Source organism: Schistocerca gregaria, chromosome 6 (genome assembly GCF_023897955.1).
Source record: "Schistocerca gregaria isolate iqSchGreg1 chromosome 6, iqSchGreg1.2, whole genome shotgun sequence".
NCBI classification, from domain to species: Eukaryota; Metazoa; Arthropoda; class Insecta; order Orthoptera; family Acrididae; genus Schistocerca; species Schistocerca gregaria.
In genome coordinates, this window is record NC_064925.1 from 587135844 (window position 1) to 587160046 (window position 24203).

The following is a 24203-nucleotide window of genomic DNA, read 5'->3' on the forward strand; positions in this document are numbered from 1 at the left end:
ACAGTTACTATCTTCATATCTATGGTTAAACGTCACCCAGCCATTGACCTTCGTCTGTGCGAATGCGCACAGGCTACCGGAAATCTTACGGGAATCGTCACCTTAGTGTGAGCCAGTAATGAGTGGATGGACAAATACGTATTAAGTACATTACGTAATCGGATTGTGGGCGGTTCGGGGTGTGAGTCTCACGGGAAGCGTGCGAGGGATAAATTCCTGCAGTCGTGCTGTTCATTTGTGCCCTCGATAGCTCAGATGGATTGAGCGTCTGCCTTGTAAGCAGGAGATCCTGGGTTCGAGTCCCAGTAGCGGCACACTTTTCAGCTGTCCCCATCGAAGTATATCAACAACACCTGTCGGCAGCTGAGGGTTTCAATTAATTATCAGTTGTGTAGGTGATTCGATGAACCCTTTGCCAGGCACTTAAATGTGTTTTGCAGGGTATCCATATAGATGTAGATGATAACTCGTCCCGTGTCGCACGTGCTCAAAAGGATTCATACTGCAGAATGCATGCAAACATACTCACCGAAAATACGGACGAATATCAAGTGCAGGCTGCCGAGTGCTGCATATCCAGCTTAGACAGATCGGCTTTTCCTGCCAAGAAGAACAGGAAGTTGCTGTCTAGGAACAATCAGAGGTAGAGGAAGGGCTGATAAATACTCCTTGAATTGCAGACTAAACGTAAATAACGAAAATTCATTTTTGGTAAAAATTGGTCAAAACATAATCGTTTGCCTTCCGTATTGGATTAGCTGTGTTGAATATTGAAAGTCTGACTTCAGATTCGTTTTCAGTGACATTAAGAATATATGTGTACACTCAGTTCATGCAAATCGAAGTAATAATATAACTAAATGTTTTCCCTAAACTTTGAACACTTTTTTTTCGAGTAACGATTTTCTCAGAACGGCATGCAGCATAAATTAAAAGTGGTTCGATCTCTTAACTTCTACCTCTGACCCCTAAATGTAAACACTTTTCTTAGAAACTTATAGCTATAATATGACATTTGTTAATATTAACTAATTTTTGTGTAGGCATAAGGAGTGAAACAAACCCCTCAAAATCGAACTCAAAGTTCGAATTAGCACTGTATCGTTAAATTTAAGGTTGTTTCATTGCGGTTAGGTATGCGCTCCCATTAATTTTATGTATTATCGACTGATGTTATCCATTTTCAAGTTCAGAGAAATAATGTAGTATCAACTGATGTTACCCATTTTTGAATTCAGGTAACATCTGAGGTGCCACACTGCACGCACTCTGCGTACTCCAGTCTCGCAAGCCCTTGATCAAATCATAATTACGGGCACCATTTTTTATTGAAAATCTAAAATTAAGCTCATAGTATTGTCACTCGTAATTCCCAAACAGATCGTTCGAATGTATTTTCATTGTCTCAAAAAAAATTTCAAATTTACCCTTTTTTGCTCATTTGTATGAGAACCTGGCCGTAACGCCGGAATATAGTCACTAGATTTTTTTTCAGAGACGCTGTACGTTCGCGAGAAGACTTTCGTTCTGCGCGTGTCGAAGGACATTCCTCAGATATTACTGTGTGTGTGCTACTCAGTCGTGCCATTTAAGTGTACATCTTTGCATAGTTTTCCTTTCACGATGTAAACAGTGTTCCGCTCAGTTGCTAACTGGCCAGTGAGTGGTTCCGAAGGTGTCGGATTTGCGGTGCGTTCGGTCTGCTAGGACAACAGCAGACTGGCGTGGTGCGATGGCAGAAGCAGACACTGAGGGAGCTAGCTGCTGGGACGCCAGCGAACAATTTATGCCAAGTAAGACGAAGAGGACTATTCTAAAATTACGAGCCGTCTAAAAAGTGTTTACCATTGGTAAATCTTGCTGTTGAGTCTGACAAAACTGACAGTTTTTCCTAGAGATACAGGAAATCCCCCCACCCCCACTCAATGAATATTTGGTTGTGATGACAGGCCGATTGGTAGTGTAGCCCGAGATCTAAGTTAGGTTGGAAGGTGGTAATTTGATTGAGAGTTGTTTACGCCAACGATTATGAATGCCGACTAAACTTTGTGCGAGCAGATTGCCCTGTAGCGTAGCCTAGTGTTTCCGTCCGCGCCACATTTAACACACTTTCTCTAACTGTGTACAAAAGTCTCACAACAGCCACGATAACTACGTTTCTGGTGGGGGGAGGGTAGAGTCCACTATGTAACTTTCACGGCAAATTTTAGTAACCGCATAAACTAACCGAAATAGAAGCGTCATTTTAACTATATTTCCTTTTGTGGGAAAATAATGGTTCTCCTCTTTTGGCAGCAACTGTAATATGTAGGCGACTTATTAGTTTTTTTTAAACTCTGAATCATGATCTCAATAGACGCAGTGCTTTTTTTACGTTACTTGATTTGTGGTCTATAGTAAACAATGCAACGAATTGGTAAATTCTTTGAAGTTTGACGTGTGTTACATAGACGACGTCTGCAATGTTCGTAAGGCCAAGTTTGCATATATTCGGTGTCTGTTTTTTTGGCCATGTACTGTATAATTAAGGGGAGGAGGATTATGTTCAAGGAGCAGTGCATTAGCAGTCTATGGAGAAATTGAGAATTTGGATCTAACGAACGGCATGCTCGGGCAGTTCGTGATATTCTGTTGACCACTGTGTAATTCGGACACAGTGATCATTGCCTCTCCCTAGTAACCAGGGGACTCGGGTGCTAATCCTGGTCTGGCACAAATTTTCAACAGTGCCCATTGACTAAAGTCTGTGCCCATTGTCAGCTAATATCATTGTTTCGGTGTTAAATAGTATTTTGTTCGCGATACGTGGTTTAGCTTTTTCATGGATAACAGCTTTGAAAAGCGTACAGGTTATATTGATATTCGCTCGTCGTTAGTCCAAGGCAACTATAGCGATTTATAAACACAGTTGTAGTTCGTATTAAGCCCACATACGTAATTGTGTCCTGTGTTTCTTTACCAAGAACTACTCCGTAAGTAATTCCCCTGTAGTGGTATTTTGTTATAGTATTTTGTTTAAATATTTATAGACTGCAGGCTTGGATGAAATATGAAACACATGTCCGAAGTTCCTGTTGATATTGCAGATACTGTTTCATCCGTACTAGGGGCCAAAACATTTCATCAAATACAGAAGGACACAATTTGTCTCGAGATTTAGCAATTTTTCGTAATAGAGGCCTTGCGTCGATATGTTTTTCTCTAATTCTTGTTTGGATTTAATCTTAAAACACACTAACTCTTCCACCACTTATTCGATATGTGTTTTCATCCCTTTCGTAGCCTAGAGTTCCTAAACGGTCGATAATATTAATAATTTCCTTTCTCAATTTTATTTTCTGTGAAATCTCCTGTTTATGGTTATTGCTAACATGTTTCACGTTCTCACTTTTATTATTTTTATTTTTCTAGTTTTGTGCCTTGTAGCCAAATTTTCTTTGAATCTGGTTTTCAATTCTGAAATAGTAACAGTTGAAGGTCAAGAGAAGATTGCGGTCTATTTGAGGAGAGTGGCTTGGAGATTTTTTATAACAGACGTATACAGGTCATGGGGATCCTTACCTATATACATTTACTTCGAGTGTGATGTAGCCCATTCTCTTGCCATGATCTCGGCTGTATCGTAGCACATTGTCTCGGTTAGGTTGGAGATTTCTGTTGAGAGTTGCCGAAGTCAACGAAAGTGATTACAAAGTAAAGACTGTGCTAACAGAACGATCTGTAGCGTAGTCCAACACGTTCTTTCTGTCCTTTTAAAGCCTCTTTTAATTAAAAATAACTAAAGCTGCAAGATAAAATCACAAAAACTGTATTACGTAATAGAGTAATCCCAGACTATTGTTGTGTAAGTTGTGTGCGTACACTATTTTTTTTTGTCAGTGAATATACACTTTTTTACTCATTTGCTGGGTTTCAGTTTTCCCCGTTTTCTGGCAAAAAACCTTTTCCTGTGAAGGGCCCATTAGCTTGTCGGTTATATTTGTGACATTCTCGACGGTCAGTAATTTCGTGATAGTCCATCCACCGGCGTCATTGTTAACATCGGATATAGATTTAAGTATTAGGAAGGCTAATATGAAGCTAATGCATGAGTAGGTCTAATAATTAATAAAAATAAGAATGCGGGTAAGCTACTACATACAGCATAGTGAACGCATTGTTGTGGCCAAGATAGCCACGAATCCCACGCCTACCAAAGTCGTAAAAGTAGTCTTCAGATGATGAAGAAATTGATGGAATGTGTGATGAGATAAAAGAAATCATTCAGATAGTGATGGGAGATGAAAATTTAATATTAATGGGTGACTGGAATTCGACAGTAGGAAATGGAAGAAAAGGAAACGTAGTAGGTGAATATGGAATGGGGGTAAAAAATTAAAGAGGAATCCGCCTGGTAGGCTTTTGCCCAGAGCATAACTTAATCATAACTAACACTTGGTTCAAAAATCATGAAAGCAGGTTGTATACGTGGAAGAGACCTGGAGATACTGCAATATTTCATACAGATTATATAATGGTAAGACAGAGATTTAGGAACCATATTTTAAATTGTATGACATTTCCAGGGGCAAATGTGAACTCTGATCACAATATATTGATTATGAACTGTAGATTAAAACTGAAGAAACTGGAAAAAGGTGGGAATTTAAGGAGATGGGACCTGAAAGAACTGACAGAATCAGAAGTGGTACAGTGTTTCAGGAAGAGCATTAGGGAACGATCTACAGGAATGGGGGAACGTAATACAGTGTGATGGGGGATCTGAGTGGTGTACTGTCAAGGGGGAGGGGGTTCCTCAGGGATCAGTGTTGGGGCCGCTATAGTTCCTTATTTATATAAATGATATGCCCTCAAGTATTACGGGTAACTCTAAAATATTTTTGTTTGCTGATGACACTAGCTTGGTAGTAAAGGATGTTGTGTGCAACATTGACTCCGTTTCAAGTAGTGCAGTACATGACCTCAGTCCATGGCTTGTAGAAAATAAACTAACGTTAAATCACAGTAAGATTCAGTTTTTACAGTTTCTAACACACAATTCAACAAAACCTGACGTTTTAATATCACAGCATAGGCATATGATTAGTGAAACTGAACGGTTCAAATTCCTAGGTGTTCAAATAAATAGTAAGGTGTTGTGGAAAGCCCACGTTCAGGATCTTGTTCAAAGACTTAATACTGCCATTTTCACTATTCGAACGGTACCGAAAGTGAGTGATACTTCGCCAAGTAAATTAGTCTACTTTGCTTATTTCCATTCACTTATGTCGTATGGTATTATGTTTTTGGGTAACTCTTCCCATTCTAGAAGGATATTTTTGGCTCAGAAACGAGAGGTTCGGGCAAAAAGTGGTGTGAGTTCACGAACCTCTTGTCGACCTCTGTTCAGGGAGTCTGGGTATTTTGACATTGGCCTCTCAATATGTATATTCCTTATTGTCGTTTCTTGTTACCAATATTAGTTTATTTCCAACAATAAGCAGCTTTCACTCGGTTAATACTCGGGAGAAATCAAACCTCCATTTGGATCGGACTTCCTTAACTCTTGTGCAAAAATGTGTGCAGTATACTGCTGCATCCATTTTCAATAAGCTGCCACTCGAATTCAAAAATCTTAGCAGTAATCCACGCGCTTTCAAATCGAAACTGGAGTGTTTCCTCATGGGTCACTCCTTCTATTCTGTCGAGGAGTTAATTGAAAAATTAAGCTGATTCTCATTGTACTGCTGATTGCGTTTGCTTAAACTTATGGACTGATTTTCTCTCAGGTTCATGAACATGTATTTTTATCTGTTATTACTTTTATGTTGTAAGTTCATGTGTCGCCCTAACCGCCGTCTGCTTCACGTCTGCTGTGCAGCGAGCTACCTTAATTTAAGTATTAACTGTATTTTTCTTACTTGTCACTTCTTCTTCCGTGTGTTTTTGCTTTTGCTGCCTCGGAGTGTAGCGGCAGTGGGGAGTCTAGTGCGTCGCATGGTGCACCCCAGGTGTTAGATGCTTCACCCACTGTCCCTGCTGTCGAGACATCTTCGCGGGTACCGGGCGCGGCTGGCCACCCTCTCCCCAAGGGGAGTGGCGGGTTCAGCGGCGTTCGCGGCGCACGAGGCGGAGGGTCAATGTGGAGGCTGGCCGTGTGGCATCGCCCGCTCTGCCTGTGAATGGACATGTGGCTGCTCCTTCAGCAAGGTCCGAGCAGGCACACGGGGGGAGGGGTTTATTAGTTATTGGGAGCTCCAACGTTAGGCTGGTGATGGAGCCCCTTAGGGAAATAGCGGAAAGGTCGGGGAAGAAGGCCAGTGTTCACTCTGTGTGCTTGCCGGGGGGTCTCATCCGAGATGTGGAGGGGGCCCTACCGGCGGCGATAGAGAGCACTGGGTGCACCCGACTGCAAATTGTTGCTGATGTCGGCACCAATGACTCCTGCCGTCTGGGTTCAGAGGTCATCCTCAGTTCGTACAGGCGGTTGGCGGAGTTGGTGAAGGCGGAAAGCCTCGCTCGCGGGGTGGAATCAGAGCTAACTATTTGTAGTATCGTTCCCAGAACCGATCGCGGTCCTCTGGTTTGGATCCGAGTGGAAGGCTTAAACCAGAGGCTCAGACGATTCTTCGGAGAGCTGGGGTGCAAATTTCTCTACCTCCGCAATGGGGTGGAGAAATGTATGGTCCCCCTGAATAGGTCAGCCGTGCACTACACGCCGGAAGCGGCTACGAGGGTAGCGGAGTACGTGTGGAGTGCACATGGGCTTTTTATTAGGTTAGAGAATTCCCTCCCTAGGCCCGACAAGACGCCTCCTGAGACGCGGCAAGGCAGGAGTAGGCAAAATGCGACAGGGAATAACAATATTAATGTGCTAATAGTAAACTGCAGGAGCGTCTATAGAAAGGTCCCAGAACTGCTCTCATTAATAAACGGTCACAACGCCCGTATAGTACTAGGGACAGAAAGTAGGCTGAAACCACATGTAAACAGTAATGAAATCCTAAACTCCGATTAGAATGTATATCGCAGAGAAAGGCTGGACAGTAAAGGGGGAGGCGTGTTTATAGCGATAAGAAGTGCAATAGTATCGAAGGAAATTGACGGAGATTCTAATTGTGAAATGATTTGGGTGAAGGTCACGGTTAAAGCAGGCTCAGACATTGTAATTGGATGTCTCTATAGGCCCCCAAGCTCAGCAGCTGTTGTGGCTCAGCACCAGAAGAATAATTTGGAAAATATTTCGAGTAGATTTCCCCACCATGTTATAGTTCTGGGTGGAGATTTTAATTTGCTGGATATAGACTGGGAGACTCAAACGTTCATAACGGGTGGCAGGGACAAAGAATCTAGTGAAATATTTTTAAGTGCTTTATCTGAAAACTACCTTGAGCAGTTAAACAGAGAACCGACTCGTGGCGATAATATATTAGACGTTCTGGTGACAAACAGACCCGAACTATTTGAATCAGTTAATGCAGAACAGGGAATCAGCGATCATAAAGCGGTTACTGCAACGACGATATCAGCCGTAAATAGAAATATTAAAAAAGGTAATAAGATTTTTCTGTTTAGCAAAAGTGACAAAAAGCAGATTACAGAGTACCTGACGGCTCAACACAAAAGTTTTGTCTCAAGTACAGATAGTGTTGAGGATCAGTGGACAAAGTTCAAAACCATCGTACAATATGCGTTAGATGAGTATGTGCCAAGCAAGATCGTAAGAAATGGAAAAGAGCCACCGTGGTACAACAACCGAGTTAGAAAACTGCTGCGGAAGCAAGGGGAACTTCACAGCAAACATAAACATAGCCAAAGCCTTGGAGACAAACAAAAATTACGCGAAGCGAAATGTAGTGTGAGGAGGGCTATGCGAGAGGCTTTCAGTGAATTAGAAAGTAAAGTTCTGTGTACTGAATTGGCAGAAAATCGTAAGAAATTTTGGTCCTATGTCAAAGCGGTAGGTGGATCAAAACAAAATGTCCAGACACTCTGTGACCAAAATGGTACTGAAACAGAGGATGACAGACTAAAGGCCGAAATACTAAATGTCTTCTTCCAAAGCTGTTTCACAGAGGAAGACTGCACTGTGCTTCCTTCTCTTGAAGTCGCATAGTTGACAAAATGGTAGATATCGAAATAGACTACAGAGGAATAGAGAAACAATTAAAACCGCTCAAAAGAGGAAAGGCCGCTGGTCCTGATGGGATACCAGTTCGGTTTTACACAGTGTACGCGAAGGAACTTGCCCCCCTTCTTGCAGCGGTGTACCGTAGGTCTCTAGAATAGCGAAGCGTTCCAAAGGATTGGAAAAGGGCACAGGTCATCCCCGTTTTCAATAAGGGACGTCGAACAGATGTCCAGAACTATAGACCTATATCTCCAACGTCGATTAGTTGTAGAATTTTGGAACACGTATTATGTTCGAGTATAATGACTTTTCTGGAGACTAGAAATCTACTCTGTAGGAATCAGCATGGGTTTCGAAAAAGACGGCCGTGTGAAACCCAGCTCGCGCTATTCGTCCACGAGACTCAGAGGGTCTTAGACACGGGTTCACAGGTAGATGCCGTGTTTCTTGACTTCCGCAAGGCGTTTGACACAGTACCCCACAGTCGTTTAATTAACAAATTAGGAGCATACGGACTATCAGATCAGTTGTGTGCTTGGATCGAGGAGTTCCTAGATAACAGAACGCAGCATGTCATTCTCAATGGAGAGAAGTCTTCCGAAGTAAGAGTGATTTCAGGTGTGCCGCACGGGAGTGTCATAGGGCCGTTGCTATTCACAATATTCATAAATGACCTGGTGAGTGACATCGGAAAGTCTCTGAGGCATTTTGCAGATGATGCTGTGGTGTATCGAGAGGTTGCAATAATGGAAAATTGTACTGATATGCAGGAGGATCTGCAGCGAATTTACGCATGGTGCACGGAATGGCAATTGAATCTCAATGTAGACAAGTGTAATGTGATGCGAATACATAGAACGATAGGTCCCTTATCATTTAGCTACAAAATAGCAGGTCAGCAACTGGAAGCAGTTAATTCCATAAATTATCTGGGAGTACGCATTAGGAGTGATTTAAAATGTCGACTGTCAATGGTAAGAAAAGTGTTTCTAAAGAAGAAAAATTTGTTAACATCGAGTATAGCTTTAGGTATCAGGAAGTCTTTTCTCCGAGTATTTGTATGGAGTGTAGCCACGTATGGAAGTGAATAATGGACAATAAATAGTTTGAACAAGAAGAGAATAGAAGCTTTCGAAATGTGGTGCTACAGAAGAATGCTGAAGATTAGATGGGTAGATCACATAACTAATGTGGAGGTATTGAATAGGATACTGGAGAAGAGAACTTTGTGGCACAACTTGACTAGAAGATGGGGTCGGATGGTAGGACACGTTCTGAGACATTAAGGAATCACCAATTTAATATTGGAGGGCAACGTGAAGGGTAAAAATCGAGGAGGGAGACCAGGAGATGAATACACTAAGCAGATTCACAAGGATGTAGGTTGCAGTTGGTACTGGGAGATGAAGCTTCCACACGATACAGTAGCATGGAGAGCTACATCAAACCAGTTTGTGGACTGAAGACAACAACAACAACAACAACAACAACAAGGTATTTGTCTCATGTGTAACCTTCAACAGAAGTGGGGCAGACAAGAGGGTTAGATTATATGTACTTTCCATTGAAATTGATCCATAATGGGGAGATACTCAATGGGAAAACAATATGCTAATTTATTATCCACAGACCGCAAATGGACTGATCATGAACGAGGAATGAAAATTTGGTCACACTTCTGATAGTACACGTATTATTTGACCCCCCCCCCCCCCCTCTCTCTCTCTCTCTCTCTCTCTCTCTCTCTCTCTCTCTCTCTCTCTCTCTCTCTCTCTCTCTCTCTCTCTCTCACACACACACACACACACACACACACACACACACACACACACACACTCAATCGCGCGCGCGCGCTTGTTCTACTAAGTAATTCAATTCATTAATGGTGTCGGAAGAGATGGTTAGCAAGAAATCCTTTAGGCTCCTCGTAAACTGAAATCTGTCAGTAGTAAAGCTTTTTATGGCTGCCGGCAAGTTATTGAAAACATCGTTCTCCTTAATGATGGAGACTTTCTTGCACCAAAGTAATTAACTTACCAATTTTTGTGGAGATTATTCACTTCTAGTTATGACTTCATGAAATGAGCTGTTGATTTGAAAATATTCATTTGTTTTTAAACACAATATTCACGGGGAGAACGTATCTTCCATCTCCACCATGTTAACTGATCTATTTATATGCCCCTTATCCTAAGTTGTGTTATATTAACGGTAAAACACAAAACATTTCTTACATGCATTTCCACTATTTTCCAACAAGCTGACAATTTTTCATGAATAATATATTAATAGTGAAATTTTTAGAAAAATTTTGAAAGACAGGTTTTGCGGGCAAATTTCAAAAATTAAAAGACCATAGTGTTCATTATAATACAATTTCTCCATGGTTTTTAATTCCTACTCCGAAGTTTTCTTTTGTTTCCTTTACTGCTTGCTCAGCAAACAGATTGAATAACATCGGGGATAGGCTACAACCCTGTCTCACTCTCTTCCCAACCACTGCTTCCCTTTCATATCCCTCGACTCTTCATGCCCTCGAGTAAGAAAACTGGTCGTTAGAATTCCATGGTTCTGGGATAAATGGTTTGAGAGGAAAGGTACATTTAGTTAGAAAAGTTACGGAAAATTTAAAGTTGTATTGCACTTACCGTCGTACATGCACTCATTTAAATTCATAGTTTCTTTCACTTTCCAATAGTACGCATGCTGTACATAAACATAACATTTGTTTCATGATATTTACTTTTTTATTTCTTGCAAGTCTTCTAGAACTTCTTTCGAAAACTTTGTGGGTAGATCTTGGCATTTGTTTTGTTCAGAAACGTTATTACTCTAGCAAACAACTGACTACGAGACAAGAAAAAATGTATTCAATAGGTGAAAGCTCAAAGCTACGGGTAAAATGTCCCTAGGCTTATCATCTCAAAGAAGAGATGGCACAGAGAAACAAGTGGGCATGTCTTACATAGCAAGCTGCCATTTAAACCGACATTTAGAACCTTCAAATACGGATTTGGACTAAAATACTTTCATATTCACACTAAGTGTAAATAAAACTGGTACAATCACCAATAAACAAAATTATTTTCATTGTTTTCGGGGTTCCTTTTGCCTTTCGGAATAAATATATTGCGAATCAGTAGTTAACATGCCTGGTTCCCCAAACAGGAGACGACTAGAAACTTCCGAAATGTGGTGGTGTAGAAGAATGCTAAAAAAGTTTTGATCGAATAGCTGATGGGGAGATACGAAATCAGATTAGGGAGCAGAGAAATTAATGGCACAAATTGACAAAAAGAAGCGATCGTGGGTAAATGTCATATTTCGATTCCACCCATCCGCTGTGACCCACGACGTTCTGCAGGACGTTGATTAGTTGCATTTCGAAGGATACCAGTGGCCTTATTAAATGTTAACTGCGATTGCCTTCGTTTCTAGAGCAATTTATAATGTTCGTTAACTATGATTTTTTTCGGAATATATCGTGATGAACTCTGGGAGGAACCACAGAACACAGCTTAAATTGTCGTTGAAGAAACGAGTAGTGATTGTATTTTTATCTTTCTTATCCGACACGTTGGGGAATCCAAGGTATAATGGGGTACACAGTTGAAAACTTTGATTAAATGTACAAAATTGATAAATAAGAGAGTTACAAATTTTTATATGAACACATTATGATGTATTAATCACAAAAATACAAGAACATTGCCATAAAATAAAACAACAATATTTTCTCACTCAAAAACAGAAATTTATAACATTTGCACGCGGCAGAATGGGGTGGTAAATACAAGTGATTACAAAAACGTATAAAATTATCCGAAATGCAGAAAATATTGGCTTGCTCGTTATTTTTTTTAGTTTAAAGTGAGTATTAATGTCAAACTACAGTTTTCATGACTCGTATCCTTTTCTTGAGGCTGTTTACAAAATTCACACACGGGGAGACACTCATCATCTTCGCTATCTATTCCTGCACAAGAATCGTGTGTCAGTTTTTTGCAGGTGGAACAAGCGACCCAACTTCCAACTGATTTTGAATATAACCCACCACAATATACACATTGACAGTCAGAACTTTCCTCATAATCACTCTCGTTAGTATTGTATTCTCTCTCCTTTTTTCCATTTACCTTCAGAATCTTTCTCTCTTTTTTGAGTTCTTAATTTTATTCTCTTTCGCAAAAAGTTTTCTTTTTGCTCTTTCTTCTTTGTCAATGTTCTTTTTTCTATTTCTCCCATTAATGACTTTTAACTCTTTTTTTGTACGGCGAATCAGTTAAAACAACGTTGTTCCCCCTTTTCAGTCTCGCTCTTTTCTTGCTTTCGTTAACTTTTGACAAGAAAATCAGAATCTCAGGTGAAATATGAAATGAGGAGGTTGTGTTGTCAGTTGTCATCCAAGAGCACCCAAGATTAGAACAATTAGCCCCAATAACTTTGTTATTCTTAGGCGGCAGTTCATTGTAACAATTCGCTGAAACCTCGTCCCCTTGATTATCCAGCCCGTTTGAGTCGTCTTTTTCAGCTGGTGTGCTAGGTGAAGGCAAGTCCAATTGTTCAGATATAATAACCTCTTTATCTGACGGCCTATCACGTCCGCTGTCAGTTGTGTGTGCCGGGAGGAAGTGTGCGTCGTGAATATGGATGGGTCCGTGGGCCATATTGCAGTAGCTTCGAAACCTTTAATAGCGGTTCTCATTGTTGCGCTTTAGACGAAAGCTGAACCAAAAAGCGTTGAAATTTGAAAGATAGTTACGACTTTCGCTGCATGGTTCCGTAGCCATTTTCGAAGCTGATCACTATAACGAGGATTTATAAAACAAACATCAAGCGGCTGAAGTCTGTGAGAGCAATGTGGTGGTAAAGAAACGCCACTCTCCCTCGCGTAGTCCATAACGTCAATGTTCGTGGTATGTGCTGAGTGGCCATCTGATATAAGGAGAACTGGGACCTGCTTTGATGCCTTAGAAAATACCACTAATTGTGGAAACCATACAAAGAAGGACTCTGTGGCCATACATGCTGTGCTGTGGACCTCAGCGCAACCTCCTGCTGCCTGTCCTAACTCAAATTCTTTCTGCTTCTTCTTTCGTGGAAAAATAATCGTAGGAGGAATGTCAGCTCCGCTTGCTGACGAACTAATGAGGCTGGTTGCAGTTTCGCCCCTTTCTGCAGATGTTAACGATCGCACTGGACGGTTCCCTTTGCAAGCTGCGATGTTCGATTAGTTTTTAGCATTAACCGAGACGCCTGTTCCATCACAATTAGTTATTTGAGAAGTCATTAGTTTGTGATTGTCAGTTACATCTGTAAGCAACGAAAAAAACCTATCGACAGCTACTTTATTAAAATCCATGATTCTTGTACCAGATGTTGCTTCGGGCTTGCGAACAAACCCGCATTTGCTTCTTCATTGTTTCATGATGTAATAAAGATTTCGATTTGTTTTGCTCGAAATTTTCGAAAAGGTATCTGTGAAACGTGCAAAAATTGAAATGGCAAAACTGTGCACCTGCCGAAATACGAGTGCGTATACTCATTTGAAAAAATGTTCCTAAACTGCTTCTGATACGCTAGAGGTTACCTCACAGTAAACAGCAATTGTAGTTGACCATTTGCCTGCACCGTATATAGTACGGCCAATAAAATATTTTTGTAGGGAGGACACATCATCTCATCCTAAATGGAGAGTTCATCTATACGTGTAAAAGTAACCACTTGTGCCAGAGGGAAGCGTGTTGGAAGCCTTACTGTTCATGTTGTATATTAACATTACAGATAATATAAGAAAGCTCACATATTTCGAAAATGATGCCGATATCGACATTGAGGTAACAAAGGTCGTGTGAAGCGATATGCACATACAGGGGATAGTAAAAATGTGACCACCTATACTTGCATCTACATGGATGCTCTGCAAATCACATTTAAGTGCCACCTTCACAAGTCTCTATTATTCCAATCTCGCATAGCACCCGGAAAGAATGATCACCTGTGTCTTTCCATACGAGCTCTGACTTCCCTTATTTTATCGTTGTGGTCGTTTCTCCCTACGTAGGTCGGTGTCAACAAAATATTTTCGTATTCGGAGGAAAAAGTTGGTGATTGGAATTTCGTGAGAAGATTCCGTCGCAAAGAAAAACGCTTTTCTTTTAATGATGTCCAGCCAAAATCCTGTATCATTTGTGTGACACACTCTCTCATATTTCGCGATAATAGGAGGACGTGCTGCCTTTCTTTGGACTTTTTCGATCTACTCCGTCAGTCCGATCTTTTAAGGATCCCACATTTCCCAGCAGTATTCTAAAAGAGGACGGACAAGCGTAGTGTAGGCAGTGTCCTTTGTAGGTCTGTTACGTTTTCTAAGTGTTGTGCCAATAAAACGCAGTCTTCGGTTAGCCTTAACCGCAACATTTTCTATGTGTTCTTTCCAATTTAAGTTGTTCGTTATTGTATAATAATAATGGCGTGTGACGAGGGCCTCCCATCGGGTAGATCGTTCGCCTGGTGCAAGTCTTTCGATTTGACGCCACTTCGGCGACTTGCGCGTCGATGGGGATGAAATGATGATTAGTACAACACAACACCCAGTCCCTGAGCGGAGAAAATCTCCGACCCAGCCGGGAATCTAACCCGGTCTTTTAGGATTGGCAGTCTGTCGTGCTGACCACTCAGCTACCGCGGGCGGACGTTAGTTATTGTAACACCTAGTTAGTTAGTTGACTTTACGGCTTTTAGATTAGACTACAACTTCTCTGATAGTGATTCGTCCATTCTGCTTCACCAGCAATATTGCGGGATCAGTAACGACCTGATTTGCGGATATTGCGGGCGTACCTTAACTGGCTTCTGTCTTCATTGATTAGCGGCTACCTTTGAAATGGTTGTACCACTCCTTTAGCCCTGCAGTACCCATTACTTTGTCCACAAACACACGATGGTTTCAACTTGAGAATCGCCAAGCTTGGAGCCAAATGTGATGTAAAGACGTCATTTTGCTCAGAATACTAAATCCAACGTGTACGACTTGCAAGTGTTCCGAAGTAGTGGAGAAAATCAGGTATGTGTGCTAAATATGCCTGAAAACATGAGCCCATGCGCGCTCTGATACCATTGTTGATTTCAACAATTAAAAAAGGTCGGATATTTTTTGAACAGCTCATGTATATAAGCCATCGCCAGTGATGTCGAAAGAGCAAGATACCCCTAACTACGGCAGTTGTATAGGTAGTTCGAATGGAGCGGTCTATTGTCTGACGTATCTCCATAACAGCTCCGAACCGAATACCCCAAAGTCCGACAAATGGTTCAAATGGCTCTGAGCACTATGGGTCTTAACATCTATGGTCATCAGTCCCCTAGAACTTAGAACTACTTAAACCTAACTAACCTAAGGACATCACAAAACACCCAGCCATCACGAGGCAGACAAAATCCCTGACCCCGCCGTGAATCGAACCCGGGAACCCAGACGCGGAAAGCGAGAACGCTACCTTCACGTCAGGAATCAAGCTGAGCTCAGAAGGGCGCAATTCCGGGGCTGTCTCAGGCCGATACTGATCTTCGGCCTGACGTGGCTGCTTGTCCTGTTCCAGGGGTTGCCCCTCAGTCTGCAAGATCCGAGTAGTCGCAGAGGGTGGTCTTACTGGTAGTTGGGAGCTCCAACGTCAGGCGCGTAATGGGGCCCCTTAGGGAGATGGCAGCAAGAGAGGGGAAGAAAACCAATGTGCAATCCGTGTGCATACCGGGGTGAGTCATTCCAGATGTGGAAAGGGTCCTTCCGGATGCCATGAAGGGTACAGGTTGCACCCATTTGCAGGTGGTCGCTCATGTCGACACCAATGATGTGTGTCGCTATGGATCGGAGGAAACCCTTCCTGGCTATCTGATTTGGTGAAGACTGCCAGTCTCGCTAGCCGGATGAAAGCAGAGCTCACCGCTCACCATCTGCAGCATCGTCGACAGGACTGACTGCGGGCCTTTGGTAAAGAGCTGAGTAAAGGGTCTGAATCAGAGGCTGAGATTGTTCTGTGACCGTGTGGGCTGCAGATTCCTCGACTTAAGCCATAGGGTGGTGGGGTTTCGGGTTCCGCTGGATAGGTCAGGAGTCCACTACACGCAACAAGCGGCTACACGGGTAGCAGGGGTTGTGTGGCGTGAGCTGGGCGGTTTTTTAGGTTAGATGGCATTGGGCAAGTACAAAAAGGGCGGCAGCCTCAACGAGTTCGGGGCAAAGCAGGACATGAGGGGACCAAGCAGCAATCGGTATTGTAATGGTAAACTGTCGAAGCTGCGTTGGTAAAGTACCGGAACTTCAAGCGCTGATAGAAAGTACCGAAGCTGAAATCGTTATAGGTACAGAAAGCTGGCTGAAACCAGAGAGAAATTCTGCCGAAATTTTTACAAAGGTACAGACAGATATAAAGGATAGATTGCATGCAACCGGTGGTGGAGAGTTAGTCGCTGTTAGTAGAAGTTTATCCTGTAGTGAAGTAGAAGTGGATAGTTCCTGTGAATTATTATGGGTGGAGGTTACACGCAACAGCCGAGCTAGGTTAATAATTGGCTCCTTTTACCGACCTCCCGACCCTGCAGCATTAGCGGCAGAACAACTGAGAGAAAATTTGGAATACATTTCTCATCAATTTTCTCAGCATGTTATAGTCTTAGGTAGAGATTTCAATTTACCAGATATAGACTGGGACACTCAGATGTTTAGGATGGGTCGTAGGGACAGAGCGTCGAGTGACATTATACTGAGTGCGCTATCCGAAAATTACCTCATGCAATTAAACAGAGAACCGACTCGTGGAGATGACATCTAGGACCTACTGATAACAAACAGACCCAAACTTTTCGACTCTGTATGTGCAGAACAGGGATTAGTGATCATAAGGCTGTTGCAACATCCCTGAATATGGAAGTTAATAGGAATATAAAAAGAGGGAGGAAGGCTTACGTGTTTAGCAAGGGTAATAGAAGGCAGATTTCAGTCTACCTAACAGATCAAAACGAAAATTTCTGTTCTGACACTGACAATGTTGAGTATTTTTGGAAAAAGTTCAAGGCAATCGTAAAATGCGTTTTAGACAGGTACGTGTAGAGTAAAACTGTGAGGGACGGGATAAACCCACCGTGTTTCAACAACAAAGTTAGGAAACTACTGCGAAAGCAAAGACAGCTTCACTCCAAGTATAAACGCAGCCAAAACCTCTCAGACAAACAGAAGCTAAACGATGTCAAAGTTAGCGTAAGGAGGGCTATGCGTGAAGCGTTCAGTGAATTTGAAAGTAAAATTCTATGTACCGACTTGACAGAATATCCTAGAAAGTTCTGGTCTCAATTTAAATCAGTAAGTGGTTGGAAACAGCATGTCCAGACACTCCTTGGTGATGATGGCATTGAAACAGAGGATGACAGGCGTAAAGCTGAAATACTAAACACCTTTTTCCAAAGATGTTTCATAGAGGAAGACCGCACTGCAGTTCCTTCTCTAAATCCTAGCACAAACGAGAAAATGGCTGACATCGAAATACGTGTCCAAGGAGTAGAAAAGCAACTGGAATCACTCAACAGAGGAAAGTCCACTGGACCTGACGGGGTACCAATTCGATTCTACACAGTACGCGAAAGAACTTGCCCTCCCTTTTAACAGCCGTGTACCGCAAGTCTCTAGGGGAACGGAAGGCTCCAAATGATTGGAAAAGAGCACAGGTAGTCCGAGTCTTCAAGAAGGGTCGTAGAGCAGATGCGCAAAACTATAGACCTATATCTCTGACGTCGATCTGTTGTAGAATTTTAGAACATGTTTTTTGCTCGAGTATCATGTCGTTTTTGGAAACCCAGAATCTACTCTGTAGGAATCAACATGGATTCCGGAAACATCCATCGTGTGAGACCCAACTCACTTTATTTGTTCATGAGACCCAGAAAATATTAGATACAGGCTCCCAGGTAGATGCTATTTTTCTCGACTTCCGGAAGGCGTTCGATACAGTTCCGCACTGTCGCCTGATAAATAAAGTAAGAGCCCACGGAATATCAGACCAGCTCTGTGGCTGGATTGAAGAGTTTTAACAAACAGAACACAGCATGTTGTTATCACTGGAGAGACGTCTACAGACGTTAAAATAATATCTGGCGTGCCACAGGGGAGTGTTATGGGACCATTACTTTTCACAATATATATATAAAAGAGGTAGTAGATAGTGTCGGAATTCCATGCGGTTTTTCGCGGATGATTCTGTAGCATACACAGAAGTTGCAGCATTAGAAAATTGTAGCGAAATGCCGGAAGATCTGCAGCGAATAGGCCCTTGGTGCAGGGAGTGGAAACTGACCCTTAACATATACAAATGTAATGTATTGCGAATACATAGAAAGAAGGATCCTTTATTGTATGATTATATGATAGCGGATCAAACACTGGTAGCAGTTACTTCTGTAAAATATCTCGGAGTATGCGTGCGGATCGATTTGAAATGGAATGATCATATAAAATTAACTGTTGGTAAGGCGCGTACCAGGTTGAGATCCATTGTGAGAGTCCTTAGAAACTGTAGTTCATCAACAAAGGAGGTGGCTTACAAAACACTCGTTCGACCTATACTTGAGTATTGCTCATCAGTGTGGGATCCGTACCAGATCGGGTTTGCGGAGGAGATAGAGAAGATTCAAAGAAGAGCGGCTCGTTTCGTCACAGGGTTATTTGGTAACCGTGATAGCGTTACGGAGATGTTTGACAAACTCAAGTGCCAGACTCTGCAAGAGAGCCGCTCTTCATCGCGGTGTAGCTTGCTCGCCAGATTTCGAGAGGGTGCGTTTCTGGATGAGGTATCGAATATATTGCTTCCCCTTACTTATACCTCCAGAGGAGATCACGAATGTAAAATTAGAGAGAGGCTTTCAGATAGTCTTTCCTCCCGCGAACCATACGCGACTGGAACAGGAAAGGGAGGTAATGACAGTGGCACGTAAAGTGCCCTCCGCCACACACCGTTGGGTGGCTTGCGGAGTATAAATATAGATGTAGATGAGTGTGGTGCGTGATGCGGCGCTCCCCATCCCTATATACCGATCAAATCAGTCACGACTTGAACCGAGCGTGCCCGAACATGGTCCTACAAAATGATGGCCGCCTCCTGCAGAAACCGACGCTGCTTCTCTCTCTCAGTTGCTTTTCAACTTTGTAACACAGTCTGTTTCGTTTTAGAGTCCAAACCGCTTAACAGATATTGTTCAAATTTGTCATGGAGACAGTTTGAACCCTTAGAAAGAACATAGCCCACTTTAAAAAGCAAGAATTTTTTTTTGCATCAGTGAACGTAAACTACTTTAAAACTTACTTATTTTGGTTATATAACTTAAGAATTCTATAATGTATAAGTACTTCAGTAGTCGCCGCGCGGGATAGTCTCTCAAACGAAATTGCTCCCACGTCCGAGGCCTTTCAATATCACGTCTTCCATTCCGCTTGTAGTTCAGAATATTTTGGGGAAGTCTGGGACGTAGCATTCTCACCAGTCTTCACGATATTTTTGAATTTTTTAGTTTCTGTTGAAAATACTTAATTTTTCTCTAGTATCTTCATTCCTAATCATTTCTTGTTGTGCAGCTCTTCGAATTTCTTAGGAACCTCATCTCTGCCGTGTGATTTTTTTTTGCTTTTTTTTTAACCATGTTTTCGCTTTCATAGCATAATACAGGAACCGCGACCACGTTATAGAATTTTGGGACAATCTTTTTGTACTTTATTGCCCAATATTCAGATAATAGTGTCACAAACAGCTTAGAATTTGTGTAATTTATTTTAAGTATCAGAGTAAAAATCAGATCTTACAGCGTAGCCTAAATGAAAGATTAAGAGACCAGTTCTAAAGCAGGATTATCCAAAACTAGTTTTAAACTGACTGAGTATTTTCCTCGGAGTGCACTTATTTTCGTTTTGTTCCTAGAAATTTTAAAGTTGTATTCATTGCATATTTCGTTCAGGTGGTATATAGATCTTTGGAGGTCATTTCGTGAACGTGAATCATGTCATCTACAAACAGAAGCACAATCAGGTATTTCTCATTCGTTATCCCAATTCCTTTGTCTTGTCATAGTTCCTGCTTTCATTTATGAAGAACGAAGTCAATGTAAATACTAAAAATGCTGACTTAATCTGCTCATTTAAATGTATACCGAACGAGCTGCCGCAGTGGTTATTACATGGTATGATGATGATGATTGGTTTTTGGGGCGCTTAACTGCACGGTTATCAGTGCCTGTACAAAGCCCCAACCTTTACACAGTCCAGTTTCGCCACCTTCACGGATGATGATGAAATGATGACACCACAGACACCTACTTCCCGGGCGGAGAAAGCAACCCAGCCGTGAATCGAACCCGGAATCCCATCACCAACAACGCTAGCTTCTACACGACGAGCTGTCAACTAGTACACTAGACTCGCATTCTGGAGGATGACGTTTAAATCCGCATCCGGCCATCCTGATACGTTTTCCGTAACTTTCCTGAATCGCTCCAAGTAAATGCTGGGATGGTTCCTTTGAAAGGGAACGGCGGACTTCTCTTACCCTTCCCTGACGCAGTGCCAACTCCTGCTCCGTCTCTAATGACCTCGACATCGATAGCACATTAAATGCAATCCTCCTTCCGTCCTTCATTTAAAGGCATAGGTTTACGCAATAAGTCGGGCGTTAAAAGTTAAAAACTGCGTACTCGTCTAAGGCAGCATAATTTCATGGCGCGCAAATTATCGAGACTATATTCACCGAGCATTTGTGAAAGGCAGCACGTGGCGACTTCCAACAAACTTCACACATAATTTCGAAACTTGGCGAAACTTTTTTTCCCCTCTGACATCCCTGACATAATGATGAAAGGAAAAAGACTTTTATCACTTCTACATTTTCGCTGATCGTGCAGTAAGGTGTCAGCATCAGGCTTGATGTTTCACTTTATTACTTCTTTACTACTCACTTTATTCGCAACACATTTGTCAGACAGTATCCACAAACGTCGCCGAATGTACCTGAAAATTATAGAATTGTACAACACCTAGTTCAGTACATAAAAATTGAGACGTTTTCGAAAAACTAGCTTCTCTTACAACAGAGCGTCTTCAACTGCAAAGGGTTATGTTTCTTCAGGTCAAGTTTTTAACACATTAACTGATACGGAATGTGAACGAACTTCTGAAGGTGTTTTACAAATGGGACTTCCAGTTTTCAGACAGCAATTTGGAGGGGAGAAGGGGGCCGTGGTTACGCGGTCTATTTGGAACTTCAGTGTTTCCGCAAATGATGCTGTTGCCTGTAATAAAGTTCTGTTTGAAAGAAGTCACGCCTTCATAAGATTTCAGTGTAGTGCAAAGCATGACAACTTAGTTTAAATGTTCCCGAAATGTAAAATTGTTCGGTTCACAAAACCATATAACCTTATCCTACGAGTATAGTGCAGCGAGTCAAATTCGCTATCGCTCAACCCACATGAATACCTGGGTGTAAAAATTTCTAGAGATTTGAAATGGAACCGTCACATAGTCGCAGTCTTAGGGAAATACGGTGGCTGGCTGCAATTCGTTGGTAGAATTCTAGGAAAATACAATCAGTGTACAAAAGAAATTGCTTACAAATCACGCTTGCGACCCATCCCCCAATATTGCTCGAGATTCTTGGATCCTAATCAGATACAACTGCCCGGCGATACTGAATGTATACAGAGAAGGGCGGCACGAATGGTCACAGGTTTTTTGACCCGTTGGAGAATGTCACACAGTTTCTGATCAAATTGAACAGGCAGGCGCTTGGAAAGAAACGTAAAATATCCAGAGAAAGTCTACTTGGAATATTTCCGGAGGAATCCTTAACTGTTGAATATAGGCGAATGGTAGTCAATGGAGGGAATGACTGCGAATGATCGTTCGATTTGCGTTCTCTTCCGTAGGCTGCGATGCAAACCAATCCTGGTCATATTCCCGGTGTGAGATGTAGTTGGCAGCTCTGTAAATGCTGACCGGTGAGTCGCTTAAAGCCCAGGTGAAATTAATCTCGGAGGGACACATCACGCTCTCAACCGACTAAGCTTGTCCCCTAAGGATCGCCTAGAGCCTGTGACTAGTGCATTGAATGTAAATACGGAAAACTGCAAAAACTCACTTTTTCAACTATTTGTAATTCCATTAACTAGTTTTGTAACCTTTACAGACTCATCTTCAAATGTGGCACACAGAATTTCCGTCTCTCTGGCGTGGAGACAGAGCGACAGTTACATGGCGACATGTGTCGGAAAACCAGTTATTCCACTTACTGACTAACGGACAGTTCATGGTAGACACAGACTATCCCGTGGAAGAGCAAAGTATCGCGAGGAGACCTAATTAGAAAGTTTCTAGAACTGACGTTACATGATGAAAGTAGGAATGGAATATACTGAAACCGCCTACGTATTGTAACTGTAGGAAGCGTGAAGACCAGAAGAGACTAAGCACAGCACGCACAGAGGCTTTTAAGCAGCCACAGTTCGCACGCTCCATACGTCAGTGGAGTGGGAATAAGTCCTAATAACTGGTATACTGGCAAGTTCCATCTGTCACGCAATTCACGGTCGGTTATAGACTACAAATTATAAGCTGCCTATGTTTTGTTTAAATTTGGATTACAAGAAAATGGGCGTTTTGCAAAATGTCCTACATAAGTCTCCTCTTCATCAACACCACCACCATGAGTGTTCTGCCCTAGGGCAGGTCTTCACATGTAGTTCTCCATGCAGTCCCATCATTTGTTACCCTCTTGTTTTCTCACAACTATTTTCTGTTCTTACGCTGTCCACCACCTGGTATGTTCTGCGTCTTCTTCTTCTTCTTCTTCTTCTTGCATTCACCATTTCCTTCATACCATCAATAAACAATCTCTTCTCATTCAGTGTCCATGCCAATTGTGTTTGCTCATCCTGCTACCTTTAAAATTTCTCTCTGTTCTCCCAATCAACACCACCTCATTTCTCACTGTGCCTGCCTATTTTATCCCCTATCAACGCACCCACATAAAAGCCTCCTGTTATGAAACGTCTCGTTGGCAATTGCTATACGTATTTTCACCTCCTTATTACTTCCAATGTCGTCCATAATAGCACGTCGCAGTTATCTAAAAACACTAAATTGTTGTGTATCTTCCTGCCTAACATTATAGTTGTTCTTGCTTTTCTTGCACCTATCACCGGACATTTTGCGTTTTTCTTATTATTTCTCATTCCAATTTACTCACGTCACTTGTTCAATTCTTTTAACATTTCAGTCATACTTTCGCTCTCTGCCAATAACACCACATGATCCGCGAGTCTAATACATTCTGCTCTCCTAACAACAACCCGCTCCCGTCTATGTCGTTTCAAACGTTTTAGAATGACATGCTCCAAATATATTTACACACTAAGGAGAATAAACGTATCCCGGAGGACTTACCCCAGCGCGATGGAAATCGATACACGTGATGTTCATTCATGCCCAATAGTATCCGAACGACCTGAATTGAATTTCGCCTGATTCACATGCAACGCACATAGCGCAACTGTCTAGCAGGTCTCCTTATCGCTCCTTGGTACAGTCGTTTGACTATTGAAAGTGGTTCCAACAAGTCACCACGAGAAAAAACTGTTCTGTATTGCAATAACTCAAGATGCAAAGTAATACCACGATACTACAAATATCACGGAACACCTTATCACAGATAAGACTGCCCTTAAGGCTTGTAGCTCACATTTATTACAATAAATGACATACCTGACATTTTACCACTCTCATTATTACGTCAGATAGGTAATGCACGTGGTAAATTCGTCGTATTCATGATTTACTCTTCAAAGTAACATACCGTACTTATTATTTAACACAAAATAAGATTAAAAATTAAAGATATTCACGAGCAGCTAATTGAGAATATTTATGAACTTCAAATGACACGACGAACCGTCTCGTTCTGCATATGGATGCAAACTCAGGTCATGCAGACTAAGCAATGATTTCGTGCCTGACGGATACTGACTGTCACTCCTGATTAGGCATACAGAGAGTGATATACCTCGA

At 41.9% G+C, this 24203-nt stretch overlaps 1 non-coding gene across 1 annotated transcript; it reads left to right on the top strand.

Annotated features, from left to right (window-relative positions):
* Positions 1-239: 239 nt before the first annotated feature.
* Trnat-ugu (transfer RNA threonine (anticodon UGU)) lies at positions 240-314 on the top strand. The gene has a single exon. It is a non-coding gene; the product is annotated as a tRNA-Thr (tRNA).
* The last annotated feature ends 23889 nt before the right edge of the window (positions 315-24203 follow it).